Genomic DNA, 14389 nt, shown 5'->3' on the forward strand with positions numbered 1-14389 from the left:
TAAACGTTACATGAGAAGCAAAAAGAGTTGCTACGCCCCGTGTTTTCTGTCTAGGATAGCAAGCATGGAAAGTAAAGGGATATAGTCTGGACTTCAATTCTGGGTGGGAGTAACGAGTAAAGTGTGTTTCTTGAATAAAAACTACATCAGCCCTGTGTTGTTTAAGTGTGAGGTAGAGTGTTGTGCGTTTTTGTGGGCTGTTCAAACCTTTGACGTTCAGGGAGAAAATCCTAAAAGTCATCACTCAGGAGAAGAATGGGCCGCCTCAGGTCCTCCAGCGAGAGTCAGACGAGCTAGGAGAGAACAAACCAGATACATGACATTAGCATTGCAGTAATAAGTACAAATAAAGTCAAAAAGTGCCTAAGGGTAGGAAAAAAAGAAAGGGAGGGACAAGGAAAAAAGGGTGGTAGGGAAGTGGACTGGACCAGTGTGTGGGAGCACATCTGGGCCACGATGCCGACCAGGAAAAATAGGGGAATGTGCTAATGACACGTAAAGGCCGGGCAAGGGTAATAACCCCATTACGGGGACGCGGTCAGGGATACGGGTAAAGGTCCTGTGATCCCAACTGGAAGAGGTGGACGGCCACACTGCCCCCACGCCAGGGTCAGGTCAGCTAGAGGGAGAGGTATGTGAAAGGTGAATGTCGTGAAAGGTAAGAAGTAACTTATTTTGGCCTCGCAATCCAATAAGGCAGCAAAAAATAGGGCAGAAGGCCAAATTCTAGAACAGTTAAAGAAAAATAAAAAACAAAAAAACCCCAGAAAAACAAAAATTAACACAGCAAAAACACAGAATCAATGAGAAACAAAATAAAACCAACAATCTATTTTTAGTGGTACATCACTCTTTCTGATCTACATGAGAAGGGCCGAAAACCAGCGGTCCATTGTGTAGAGAGAAGGGGCAGAGAGCAAGATGACTTCTAATAAGAAAAACCCAATAAGAACGTATCAAGGCGGTGGAACAGAGGCCGGAGGTTTGGCGGTTCTTGTCACAGTCGTCCACTCAGTAGTTGGAAGCTTTCTTGATGGGGAGGGTGAGACCAAGGAATCAGGATCTGAGCCTTGTGTCCGAGGGTTAGCGAGGGAGGACGGGGCAGGAAGTCCCAAAGTCTCAATAAGACGGACAGCGTCCGCCGTTGTCCGAGCTGAGTGGAGCTTGTTATAGTGCCAGACGAGAATAAGTAACGGAAATCCCCAGCGGTATCGGATGTTGTTATCTCTGAGAATCGCCGTCACTGGTTTTAACTCACACCTCTTGAGGAGGGTGATCGGGGCAATGTCCTGGTAAATTTCCAGGGAGGCATTATCGAAGGAGATTGCGTCAGATTTCCGAGATTCCTGCAGGATCGCCTCCTTAGTAGTGTAATAATGACATCTAAGGATGACATCCCGAGGCTGAGAAGAATCCTGAGACCTAGGGCGTAGAGCTCTATGTGCTCTATCCAGGAGAAGTTGGTCTTCTGGTGTAGCAGGAGTTATATGCGCAAAGAGTCTTTTCAGGTATTGGCCAAGAAGGGATTTGTCAATTTCCTCAGGGATGCCTCTGATGCGCAAATTATTGCGCTGAGCCCTGTTTTCCTGATCTTCTTGCTCCTCCCGCATGCAAGCCATATCCTATTTGAGGCGGTGAACATCTGCTGCTGTGTCTCGATGGGAGTTGACGACTTCATCCATTTTGGTTTCTAGGTGATCCGTCCTATCCCCGATGGCATGCAATTCAGCCATGAGGGAGCCTATCGCTTTTTGGACTTCAGTTTGGACTGCCTGCACCGATCTCCTCATCTCCTTGACCTTGCGAAACAAAGATTGTAGGTCTTTACGGGTCAGCGGCGAGGAATCCGAGTCTTGGGAGTCAGAGTGAGTCTCGTGGCACGGAGATGAAGCACTCGAAGTCTTTGCTTCTGTGTAGGCAAATTTCTTGAGGCTCTGAGGGGGGTCAGAGCCACCCGTCTTCCTGGCCCCTTTCAGCATGGTTCACTCAAGGTGAGTGCCACAAATAGATTAGACAAGATGTACCGTTATGGAGGATTCTGTGTATAGGATAGAAGAGAAAACAGTATCACGACACTCCAGGTTAGGACCTTGGCCCACGGGCCATGCAGGACGTCACGGTTTAGTCCATATTGCGGGTCACATTACATCAGGACTGTGCTTAGCTCCATAGAAATCCGGAAGAAAAGCAGTAAGGAGAATGATATCAGATATTATATGAATTGTATAGCTATAGCAGTGATTAAAAGGTGTAATATCACAATCGGCCACTAGGTGGCAGCAGAGCCACAGTTCAGAAATTCAGACAGCAATCAAATCGATACAAGTGTGTCCTGCATTCAAGCTGGAAGATCACAAGAAGCACTCACATCAGAGAGATGTCGATAAACACAGGTAAGCCAGTGATTTCTTAGTAAAGCTCAACCCCTCAGGTGAAAATCCACAGCTTCCCCCCGCAGATGACCATAGGCAGAAGAGGTATCCTTCAAGGGCTGTAATCAGCTCACCGTCTGCCCCAGAGTCCAGCCTCCATTCACAAGCAGTTCCCAGGAGAGAGTCCCGAAGAAGAGAGGATCCGGGGTTAATGCTGGGCCAAATACTTTTGATAGGAAATCGGAGGAGAGAGACCACGCCAACCGCAAGATGGCGCCCGGGTACTGCTCAAATCGAGGACGCGTCTTTCTGGATCTAAACAGGCCTCAACAGCGCCGAGCGTATTAGATGCCTTCCAGACACCCCAGGACACATCAGGGCCGTAGCGGAGGGTGCCGGTGGGGAAGGAGACGCTCCAAGGGGAAGCTAGCAGGACTGGAGATGGCAGGGAGCCCAAAATAGAGGTGAGCTCCACGGAGCTCCAGCAAAGGGTGGCTGTCCGAGATGGCTGCCAGACCGCGCCCCCCGGCCATCTCATCTTGGATGTCCCAATGCTTCCTTAAACTCAATATTTCCAAGACCGAGCTTATAGTCTTCCCCCCATCCAGGACTCTCCCACCTCCCCCCCTCTCTATTTCTGTTAATAACACAACCCTCGTTTCTGTCCCCCAAGTCCGATGCCTTGGGGTCATCCTTGATTCCTCCCTCTCATTCAAGCCTCACATTCTGTCCCTCTCAAAATCCTGCTACTTCTACCTTCAGAATATATCTAAGATACGTCCCTTTCTCACCACGGAAGCTACGAAAATCTTTGTTCACTTACTTGTTATCTCTCGCCTTGACTACTGTAACCTCCTTCTCTCTGGCCTACCTGATTCTCGCCTTGACCCTCTTAATTCTATCCTCAATGCTGCTGCCCGCCTCATTTTTCTCTCCCGCCACTCTGTCTCTGCAGTCTCCCTCCAACAGTCACTAAATTGGCTCCCCATACCCTGCAGAATTAAATTTAAACCCCTCACCGTTAAAGCTCTTAGTCATTCTTCCCCTCCCTACATCTCCAATCTCATCTCTATCTACACTCCTACCTACTCCCTCCGCTCTGCCTGTGAACGCCGCCTCACTATTTCACTGATCACCTAATCTCACTCTCATCTTCAGGACTTTGCCCGGGCTGCTCCCCTGCTGTGGAACGATCTTCCACGCATCAGGTTAGCATCTACTCTCAAAGGCTTCACGCGTCCCCCTAAGACTCATTTCTTATTCAAGTCTATCAGTCTTCCTCCTAACTTCCTTGTCCTGGTTCCCTCCTCCAGTTAGTACCACGCTATTTCTGTCTCCCCCTTCCCTTTAGGATGTAAGCTCTCCAGGGCCCTCTTTCCTTGTGTGCTCCTTCTACTATTCCATCACCCTCTGTACCTCTTGGCCTGCTTCGCTAGCCCTGTTTTCCCTGTTTTATTAAGATTCGGCCTTCTTCTCGCTGATTTCTACCATCCCTTTCACTATCTGTCCCAGAAAAAAACTGATTTGCTTTACTCTGTCACCTGTGTTTTTATATATTTTTATATCATGTTGTGTCTCGGTTCTCTGTTTTCTGTGTATGTAATTTGCGGCGCTGCGGACCCTATGTGGCGCCTTATAAGTCAAAGATAATAAAAATAATAATAACAATTATAATAATAATAATAGAGCTAATTCATCTGCAAAACGACGTTAAGATTATACTTTCAGGGAACATTTCTAGTGTATAACATACAATTAAACATTTTAAAAAGTTCTTAAATATTTTGGTATCAGCTTTATTAAATCTGTCCTTTTTAAGAGGGTTTAAAAGACAAATGAAAATATGTGGTTTTACCGAGTGTTTTCTTGTATTGCAGATTATTAGAAGTTCAACGTTGCGCATCTTGGATCCAAATTAATCAAGCTTAAGGGTATAGACAACTTTAGTATTTCTTAATAAATTGCTGAAAAATGTGAGATTATAGTTAGGTTTTAGGTGGTTATGAAAATGTAACTACTAGTTTTCAGTCTCACCCATATAATTTTGCAATAATCTTTGGTGCATTAACATGAATATATGTTCAAAGTACAAACATTTGTCACATACTGTATTGAAATGCCTCAGTGGACCCAGAGATGTGTTTGATATTTCATTTCTACACAATAGATTTCTATAGTAGATGTAATTGTTGAAACAAAAAAGACATATTCTGGATCCAGTTTCATGATTGGGATCTGGTCAAAAAATGTCACCATTACTTGAAAGAGTAATTAATGTATTAGAGGTAATTTATCTGCAAATGGAAATTAAGATTATACTTTCAGGGATCATTTCTATTGGCAATGAATGGAGAAATGTGCTTGAAAGTGTTCAGACTCACCAACCACCATGATGAATTCTAGAGCTTTCTTCTCAGCATGAAGGCAGTTGGCAACTCTGTTTCATACAGATGTTGTTTGCTTTTGATGACTGTGCCAATCCTTTACATAGTAAAGATGGTGGAAGAGAGTTCATTCTGAGTGGTTGATTTCTTCTTTTAAAATTAGGTGCAAAAGTCCTTAATGTTGTCTCACAGAGTTTTTGGTCAAATCTGAAGCAGACTCAAACAATTCCGCAATGTGTAGGTTGATTTGTTAACATGTCTGAATTTGGAAATGTTTCTCTAGTATATAACATACAATAAAACATTTTAAAATGTTATTGAGTATTTTGGTTTCAGCTTTTTTAAATCTGTCCTTTTTAAGAGGGTTTAAAAGACAAATGAAAATATGTGGTTTTACCAAGTGTTTTCTTGTATTGCAGATTATTAGAAGTTCAAAATTGCGCATCTGGGATCCGCATTAATCAAGCTTAAGGGTATAGACAACTTTATTATTTCTTAATAATTACTAAAAATGTGAGATTATACTTATTTTTTAGGTGGTTATGAAAGTGTAACTACTAGTTTTCAGTCTCAGCCATATCATTTTGCAATAATCTTTGGGGCATTTACATGAATATATGTTCAAAGTACAAACATTTGTCACATACTGTATTGAAATGCCTCAGTGGACCCAGAGATGTGTTTGATATTTCATTTCTACACAATAGATTTATATAGTAAATGAAATTGTTGAAACAAAATAAACATTTTCTGGATCCAGTTTCATGATTGGGATCTGGTCAAAAAATGTCACCATTATTTGAAAGAGTAATTAATGTAGTAGAGGTAATTCATCTGCAAAAGGACATTAAGGTTATACTTTCAGGGATCATTTCTATTGGTAATGAGTGGAGAAATGTGCTTGACAGCGGTCAGACTCACCAACCACCATGATGAATTCTAGAACTTTCTTCTCAGCATGAAGGCAGTTGGCAACTCTGTTTCATACAGATGTTGTTTGCTTTTGATGACTGTGCCAATCCTTTACATAGTAAAGATGGTGGAAGAGAGTTCATTCTGAGTGGTTGATTTCTTCTTTTAAAATTAGGTGCAAAAGTCCTTAATGTTGTCTCACAGAGTTTTTGGGCAAATCTGAAGCAGACTCAAACAATTCTGCAATGCGTAGGTTGATTTGTTAAAATGTCTGAATTTGGAAATGCTTCTCTAGTATATAACATACAATTAAATCTTTTAAAAAGTTCTTGAGTATTTTTTTTTCAACTTTATTAAAACTGTCCTTTTTAAGAGGGTTTAAAAGAGAAATGAAAATATGTGGTTTTACCGAGTGTTAACCTGTATTGCAGATTTTTAGAAGTTCAACTTTGCGCATCTGGGATCCGAATTAATCAAGCTTAAGGGTATAGACAACTTTATTATTTCTTAATAATTACTAAAAATGTGAGATTATACTTAGGTTTTAGGTGGTTATGAAAGTGTAACTACTAGTTTTCAGTCTCAGCCATATAATTTTGCAATAATCTTTGGGGCATTTACATGAATATATGTTCAAAGTACAAACATTTGTCACATACTGTATTGAAATGCCTCAGTGGACCCAGAGATGTGTTTGATATTTCATTTCTACACAATAGATTTGTATAGTAGATGAAATTGTTGAAACAAAATAGACATTTTCTGGATCCAGTTTCATGATTGGGATCTGGTCAAAAAATGTCACCATTACTTGAAAGAGTAATTAATGTAGTAGAGGTAATTCATCTGCAAAAGGACATTAAGATTATACTTTCAGGGATCATTTTTATTGGAAATTAATGGAGAAATGTGCTTGAAAGTGTTCAGACTCACCAACCACCATGATGAATTCTAGAGCTTTCTTTTCAGCATGAAGGCAGTTGGCAACTCTGTGTCATACAGATGTTGTTTGATTTTGATGTCTGTGCCAATCCTTTACATAGTAAAGATGGTGGAAGAGAGTTCATTCTGAGTGGTTGATTTCTTCTTTTAAAATTAGGTGCAAAAGTCTTTAACGTTTTCCCATCGAGTTTTTGGTCAAATCTGAAGCAGACTCAAACAATTCCGCAATGCGTAGGTTGATTTGTTAACATGTCTGAATTTGGAAATGCTTCTCTACTGTATAACATACAATTAAACATTTTAAAAAGTTATTGAGTATTTTGGTTTCAGCTTTATTAAATTTGTCCTTTTTAAGAGGGTTTAAAAGACAAATGAAAATATGTGGTTTTACCAAGTGTTTTCTTGTATTGCAGATTATTAGAAGTTCCACATTGCGCATCTGGGATCCGCATTAATCAAGCTTAAGGGTATAGACAACTTTATTATTTCTTAATAATTACTAAAAATGTGAGATTATACTTAGGTTTTAGGTGGTTATGAAAGTGTAACTACTAGTTTTCAGTCTAAGCCATATAATTTTGCAATAATCTTTGGGGCATTTACATGAATATATGTTCAAAGTACAAACATTTGTCACATACTGTATTGAAATGCCTCAGTGAACCCAGAGATGTGTTTGAAATTTCATTTCTACACAATAGATTTATATAGTAAATGAAATTGTTGAAACAAAATAAACATTTTCTGGATCCAGTTTCATGATTGGGATCTGGTCAAAAAATGTCACCATTATTTGAAAGAGTAATTAATGTAGTAGAGGTAATTCATCTGCAAAAGGACATTAGGGTTATACTTTCAGGGATCATTTCTATTGGCAATGAGTGTAGAAATGTGCTTGACAGCGTTCAGACTCATCAACCACCATGATGAATTCTAGAACTTTCTTCTCAGCATGAAGGCAGTTGGCAACTCTGTGTCATACAGATGTTGTTTGCTTTTGATGACTGTGCCAATCCATTACATAGTAAAGATGGTGGAAGAGAGTTCATTCTGAGTGGTTGATTTCTTCTTTTAAAATTAGGTGCAAAAGTCATTAATGTTGTCTCACAGAATTTTTGGTCAAATCTGAAGCAGACTCAAACAATTCCGCAATGCGTAGGTTGATTTGTTAACATGTCTGAATTTAGAAAAGCTTCTCTAGTATATAACATACAATAAAACATTTTAAAAAGTTCTTGAGTATTTTTTTTTCAACTTTATTAAAACTGTCCTTTTTAAGAGGGTTTAAAAGACAAATGAAAATATGTGGTTTTACCGAGTGTTTTCTTGTATTGCAGATTATTAGAAGTTCAACATTGCGCATCTGGGATACGAATTAATCAAGCTTAAGGGTATAGACAACTTTATTATTTCTTAATAATTACTGAAAAATGTGAGATTATATTTAGGTTTTAGGTGGTTATGAAAGTGTAACTACTAGTTTTCAGTCTCACCCATATAATTTTGCAATAATCTTTGGGGCATTAACATGAATATATGTTCAAAGTACAAACATTTGTCACATACTGTATTGAAATGCCTCAGTGGACCCAGAGATGTGTTTGATATTTCATTTCTACACAATAGATTTCTATAGTAGATGTAATTGTTGAAACAAAAAAGACATTTTCTGGATCCAGTTTCATGATTGGGATCTAGTCAAAAAATGTCACCATTACTTGAAAGAGTAATTAATGTAGTAAAGCTAATACATCTGCAAAAGGACATTAAGATTATACTTTCAGGGATCATTTCTATTGGCAATGAATGGAGAAATGTGCTTGAAAGTGTTCAGACTCACCAACCACCATGATGAATTCTAGAGCTTTTTTCTCAGCATGAAGGCAGTTGGCAGCTCTGTTTCATATGGATGTTGTTTGATTTTGATGACTGTGCCAATCCTTTACATAGTAAAGATGGTGGAAGAGAGTTCATTCTGAGTGGTTGATTTCTTCTTTTAAAATTAGGTGCAAAAGTCTTTAATGTTTTCCCATAGAGTTTTTGGTCAAATCTGAAGCAGACTCAAACAATTCCGCAATGTGTAGGTTGATTTGTTAACATGTCTGAATTTGGAAATGTTTCTCTAGTATATAACATACAATAAAACATTTTAAAATGTTATTGAGTATTTTGGTTTCAGCTTTTTTAAATCTGTCCTTTTTAAGAGGGTTTAAAAGACAAATGAAAATATGTGGTTTTACCGAGTGTTTTCTTGTATTGCAGATTATTAGAAGTTCAACGTTGCGCATCTGGAATCCGAATTAATCAAGTTTAAGGGTATAGACAACTTTATTATTTCTGAATAAATTGCTGAAAAATGTGAGATTATAGTTAGATTTTAGGTGGTTATGAAAGTGTAACTACTAGTTTTCAGTCTCACCCATATAATTTTGCAATAATCTTTGGGGCATTAACATGAATATATGTTCAAAGTACAAACATTTGTCACATACTGTATTGAAAAGCCTCAGTGGACCCAGAGATGTGTTTGATATTTCATTTCTACACAATAGATTTCTATAGTAGATGTAATTGTTGAAACAAAAAAGACATTTTCTGGTTCCAGTTTCATGATTGGGATCTGGTCAAAAAATGTCACCATTACTTGAAAGAGTAATTAATGTAGTAAAGCTAATACATCTGCAAAAGGATGTTAAGATTATACTTTCAGGGATCATTTCTATTGGCAATGAATGGAGAAATGTGCTTAAAAGTGTTCAGACTCACCAACCACCATGATGAATTCTAGAGCTTTCTTTTCAGCATGAAGGCAGTTGGCAACTCTGTGTCATACAGATGTTGTTTGATTTTGATGACTGTGCCAATCCTTTACATAGTAAAGATGGTGGAAGAGAGTTCATTCTGAGTGGTTGATTTCTTCTTTTAAAATTAGGTGCAAAAGTCTTTAACGTTTTCCCATAGAGTTTTTGGTCAAATCTGAAGCAGACTCAAACAATTCCGCAATGCGTAGGTTGATTTGTTAACATGTCTGAATTTGGAAATGCTTCTCTACTGTATAACATACAATTAAACATTTTAAAATGTTATTGAGTATTTTGGTTTCAGCTTTTTTAAATCTGTCCTTTTTAAGAGGGTTTAAAAGACAAATGAAAATATGTGGTTTTACCGAGTGTTTTCTTGTATTGCAGATTATTAGAAGTTCAACGTTGCGCATCTGGAATCTGAATTAATCAAGCTTAAGGGTATAGACAACTTTATTATTTCTGAATAAATTGCTGAAAAATGTGAGATTATAGTTAGGTTTTAGGTGGTTATGAAAGTGTAACTACTAGTTTTCAGTCTCACCCATATAATTTTGCAATAATCTTTGGGGCATTAACATGAATATATGTTCAAAGTACAAACATTTGTCACATACTGTATTGAAATGCCTCAGTGGACCCAGAGATGTGTTTGATATTTCATTTCTACACAATAGATTTCTATAGTAGATGTAATTGTTGAAACAAAAAAGACATTTTCTGGTTCCAGTTTCATGATTGGGATCTGGTCAAAAAATGTCACCATTACTTGAAAGAGTAATTAATGTAGTAAAGCTAATACATCTGCAAAAGGATGTTAAGATTATACTTTCAGGGATCATTTCTATTGGCAATGAATGGAGAAATGTGCTTGAAAGTGTTCAGACTCACCAACCACCATGCTGATTTCTAGAGCTTTCTTTTCAGCATGAAGGCAGTTGGCAACTCTGTGTCATACAGATGTTGTTTGCTTTTGATGACTGTGCCAATCCTTTACATAGTAAAGATGGTGGAAGAGTGTTCATTCTGAGTGGTTGATTTCGTCTTTTAAAATTAGGTGCAAAAGTCTTTAACGTTTTCCCATAGAGTTTTTGGTGAAATCTGAAGCAGACTCAAACAATTCCGCAATGCGTAGGTTGATTTGTTAAAATGTCTGAATTTGGAAATGCTTCTCTAGTATATAACATACAATAACATCTTTTAAAAAGTTCTTGAGTATTTTTTTTTCAACTTTATTAAAACTGTCCTTTTTAAGAGGGTTTCAAAGACAAATGAAAATATGTGGTTTTACCGAGTGTTTTCTTGTATTGCAGATTATTAGAAGTTTAACATTGCGCATCTGGGATACAAATTAATCAAGCTTAAGGGTATAGACAACTTTATTATTTCTTAATAATTACTGAAAAATGTGAGATTATATTTAGGTTTTAGGTGGTTATGAAAGTGTAACTACTAGTTTTCAGTCTCACCCATATAATTTTGCAATAATCTTTGGGGCATTAACATGAATATATGTTCAAAGTAGAAACATTTGTCACATACTGTATTGAAATGCCTCAGTGGACCCAGAGATGTGTTTGATATTTCATTTCTACACAATAGATTTCTATAGTAGATGTAATTGTTGAAACAAAAAAGACATTTTCTGGATCCAGTTTCATGATTGGGATCTAGTCAAAAAAATGTCACCATTACTTGAAAGAGTAATTAATGTAGTAAAGCTAATACATCTGCAAAAGGACATTAAGATTATACTTTCAGGGATCATTTCAATTAGCAATGAATGGAGAAATGTGCTTGAAAGTGTTCAGACTCACCAACCACCATGATGAATTTTAGAGCTTTCTTCTCAGCATGAAGGCAGTTGGCAACTCTGTTTCATATGGATGTTGTTTGATTTTGATGACTGTGCCAATCCTTTACATAGTAAAGATGGTGGAAGAGAGTTCATTCTGAGTGGTTGATTTCTTCTTTTAAAATTAGGTGCAAAAGTCTTTAACGTTTTCCCATAGAGTTTTTGGTCAAATCTGAAGCAGACTCAAACAATTCCGCAATGCGTAGGTTGATTTGTTAACATGTCTGAATTTGGAAATGCTTCTCTACTGTATAACATACAATTAAACATTTTAAAAAGTTATTGAGTATTTTGGTTTCAGCTTTATTAAATCTGTCCTTTTTAAGAGGGTTTAAAAGACAAATGAAAATATGTGGTTTTACCAAGTGTTTTCTTGTATTGCAGATTATTAGAAGTTCAACATTGCGCATCTGGGATCCGCATTAATCAAGCTTAAGGGTATAGACAACTTTATTTTTTCTTAATAATTACTAAAAATGTGAGATTACAGTTAGGTTTTAGGTGGTTATGAAAATGTAACTACTAGTTTTCAGTCTCACCCATATAATTTTGCAATAATCTTTGGGGCATTAACATGAATATATGTTCAAAGTACAAACATTTGTCACATACTGTATTGAAATGCCTCAGTGGACCCAGAGATGTGTTTGATATTTCATTTCTACACAATAGATTTATATAGTAAATGAAATTGTTGAAACAAAATAGACATTTTCTGGATCCAGTTTCATGATTGGCATCTAGTCAAAAAATGTCACCATTACTTGAAAGAGTAATTAATGTAGTAGAGGTAATTCATCTGCAAAAGGACATTAAGGTTATACTTTCAGGGATCATTTCTATTGGTAATGAGTGGAGAAATGTGCTTGACAGTGTTCAGACTCATCAACCACCATGATGAATTCTAGAACTTTCTTCTCAGCATGAAGGCAGTTGGCAACTCTGTGTCATACAGATGTTGTTTGCTTTTGATGACTGTGCCAATCCTTTACATAGTAAGGATGGTGGAAGAGAGTTCATTCTGAGTAGTTGATTTCTTCTTTTAAAATTAGTGCAAAAGTCATTAATGTTGTCTCACAGAGTTTTTGGTCAAATCTGAAGCAGACTCAAACAATTCCGCAATGCGTAGGTTGATTTGTTAAAATTTCTGAATTTGGAAATGCTTCTCTAGTATATAACATACAATAAAATCTTTTAAAATGTTATTGAGTATTTTGGTTTCAGCTTTTTTAAATCTGTTCTTTTTAAGAGGGTTTAAAAGACAAATGAAAATATGTGGTTTTACCGAGTGTTTTCTTGTATTGCAGATTATTAGAAGTTCAACGTTGCGCATCTGGAATCCGAATAATCAAGTTTAAGGGTATAGACAACTTTATTATTTCTGAAAAAAATGCTGAAAAATGTGAGATTATAGTTAGGTTTTAGGTGGTTATGAAAGTGTAACTACTAGTTTTCAGTCTCACCCATATAATTTTGCAATAATCTTTGGGGCATTAACATGAATATATGTTCAAAGTACAAACATTTGTCACATACTGTATTGAAATGCCTCAGTGGACCCAGAGATGTGTTTGATATTTCATTTCTACACAATAGATTTGTATAGTAGATGAAATTGTTGAAACAAAATAGACATTTTCTGGATCCAGTTTCATGATTGAGATCTGGTCAAAAAATGTCACCATTACTTGAAAGAGTAATTAATGTAGTAAAGGTTATTCATCTGCAAAAGGACATTAAGATTATACATTCAGGGATCATTTTTATTGGCAATGAATGGAGAAATGTGCTTGAAAGTGTTCAGACTCACCAACCACCATGATGATTTCTAGAGCTTTCTTTTCAGCATGAAGGCAGTTGGCAACTCTCTGTCATACAGATGTTGTTTGCTTTTGATGACTGTGCCAATCCTTTACATAGTAAAGATGGTGGAAGAGAGTTCATTCTGAGTGGTTGATTTCGTCTTTTAAAATTAGGTGCAAAAGTCTTTAACGTTTTCCCATAGAGTTTTTGGTGAAATCTGAAGCAGACTCAAACAATTCCGCAATGCGTAGGTTGATTTGTTAAAATGTCTGAATTTCTAAATGCTTCTCTAGTATATAACATACAATAAAATCTTTTAAAAAGTTCTTGAGTATTTTTTTTTCAACTTTATTAAAACTGTCCTTTTTAAGAGGGTTTAAAAGACAAATGAAAATATGTGGTTTTACCGAGTGTTTTCTTGTATTGCAGATTATTAGAAGTTCAACATTGCGCATCTGGGATACGAATTAATCAAGCTTAAGGGTATAGACAACTTTATTATTTCTTAATAATTACTGAAAAATGTGAGATTATATTTAGGTTTTAGGTGGTTATGAAAGTGTAACTACTAGTTTTCAGTCTCAGCCATATAATTTTGCAATAATCTTTGGGGCATTTACATGAATATATGTTCAAAGTACAAACATTTGTCACATACTGTATTGAAATGCCTCAGTGGACCCAGAGATGTGTTTGATATTTCATTTCTACACAATAGATTTCTATAGTAGATGTAATTGTTGAAACAAAAAAGACATTTTCTGGATCCAGTTTCATGATTGGGATCTAGTCAAAAAATGTCACCATTACTTGAAAGAGTAATTAATGTAGTAAAGCTAATACATCTGCAAAAGGACATTAAGATTATACTTTCAGGGATCATTTCAATTAGCAATGAATGGAGAAATGTGCTTGAAAGTGTTCAGACTCACCAACCACCATGATGAATTCTAGAGCTTTCTTTTCAGCATGAAGGCAGTTGGCAACTCTGTGTCATACAGATGTTGTTTGATTTTGATGACTGTGCCAATCCTTTACATAGTAAAGATGGTGGAAGAGAGTTCATTCTGAGTAGTTGATTTCTTCTTTTAAAATTAGTGCAAAAGTCATTAATGTTGTCTCACAGAGTTTTTGGTCAAATCTGAAGCAGACTCAAACAATTCCGCAATGCGTAGGTTGATTTGTTAACATGTCTGAATTTAGAAAAGCTTCTCTAGTATATAACATACAATAAAACATTTTAAAAAGTTATTGAGTATTTTGGTTTCAGCTTTTTTAAATCTGTCCTTTTTAAGAGGGTTTAAAAGACAAATGAAAATA

General features: G+C 36.7%; 11 non-coding genes across 11 annotated transcripts; all 11 read left to right on the forward strand.

Moving 5' to 3' along the window:
* Positions 1-4681: 4681 nt before the first annotated feature.
* Positions 4682-4897, forward strand: LOC142142239 (small nucleolar RNA U3). The gene has a single exon (XR_012689163.1). It is a non-coding gene; the product is annotated as a small nucleolar RNA U3 (small nucleolar RNA).
* A 708-nt stretch (positions 4898-5605) lies between these two features.
* On the forward strand, positions 5606-5821 carry LOC142142245 (small nucleolar RNA U3). Its single transcript, XR_012689168.1, has one exon. It is a non-coding gene; the product is annotated as a small nucleolar RNA U3 (small nucleolar RNA).
* A 708-nt stretch (positions 5822-6529) lies between these two features.
* On the forward strand, positions 6530-6745 carry LOC142142266 (small nucleolar RNA U3). The gene has a single exon (XR_012689188.1). It is a non-coding gene; the product is annotated as a small nucleolar RNA U3 (small nucleolar RNA).
* A 713-nt stretch (positions 6746-7458) lies between these two features.
* On the forward strand, positions 7459-7669 carry LOC142142253 (small nucleolar RNA U3). Its single transcript, XR_012689176.1, has one exon. It is a non-coding gene; the product is annotated as a small nucleolar RNA U3 (small nucleolar RNA).
* Positions 7670-8378: 709 nt separating this feature from the next.
* On the forward strand, positions 8379-8594 carry LOC142142255 (small nucleolar RNA U3). Its single transcript, XR_012689178.1, has one exon. It is a non-coding gene; the product is annotated as a small nucleolar RNA U3 (small nucleolar RNA).
* A 710-nt stretch (positions 8595-9304) lies between these two features.
* On the forward strand, positions 9305-9520 carry LOC142142251 (small nucleolar RNA U3). The gene has a single exon (XR_012689174.1). It is a non-coding gene; the product is annotated as a small nucleolar RNA U3 (small nucleolar RNA).
* A 710-nt stretch (positions 9521-10230) lies between these two features.
* Positions 10231-10446, forward strand: LOC142142261 (small nucleolar RNA U3). Its single transcript, XR_012689183.1, has one exon. It is a non-coding gene; the product is annotated as a small nucleolar RNA U3 (small nucleolar RNA).
* Positions 10447-11156: 710 nt separating this feature from the next.
* On the forward strand, positions 11157-11372 carry LOC142142263 (small nucleolar RNA U3). Its single transcript, XR_012689185.1, has one exon. It is a non-coding gene; the product is annotated as a small nucleolar RNA U3 (small nucleolar RNA).
* A 708-nt stretch (positions 11373-12080) lies between these two features.
* LOC142142252 (small nucleolar RNA U3) lies at positions 12081-12296 on the forward strand. Its single transcript, XR_012689175.1, has one exon. It is a non-coding gene; the product is annotated as a small nucleolar RNA U3 (small nucleolar RNA).
* Positions 12297-13004: 708 nt separating this feature from the next.
* LOC142142259 (small nucleolar RNA U3) lies at positions 13005-13220 on the forward strand. Its single transcript, XR_012689181.1, has one exon. It is a non-coding gene; the product is annotated as a small nucleolar RNA U3 (small nucleolar RNA).
* Positions 13221-13929: 709 nt separating this feature from the next.
* Positions 13930-14145, forward strand: LOC142142269 (small nucleolar RNA U3). The gene has a single exon (XR_012689190.1). It is a non-coding gene; the product is annotated as a small nucleolar RNA U3 (small nucleolar RNA).
* The last annotated feature ends 244 nt before the right edge of the window (positions 14146-14389 follow it).

The sequence above is a fragment of the Mixophyes fleayi genome, chromosome 2, assembly GCF_038048845.1.
Source record: "Mixophyes fleayi isolate aMixFle1 chromosome 2, aMixFle1.hap1, whole genome shotgun sequence".
NCBI classification, from domain to species: domain Eukaryota; kingdom Metazoa; phylum Chordata; class Amphibia; order Anura; family Limnodynastidae; genus Mixophyes; species Mixophyes fleayi.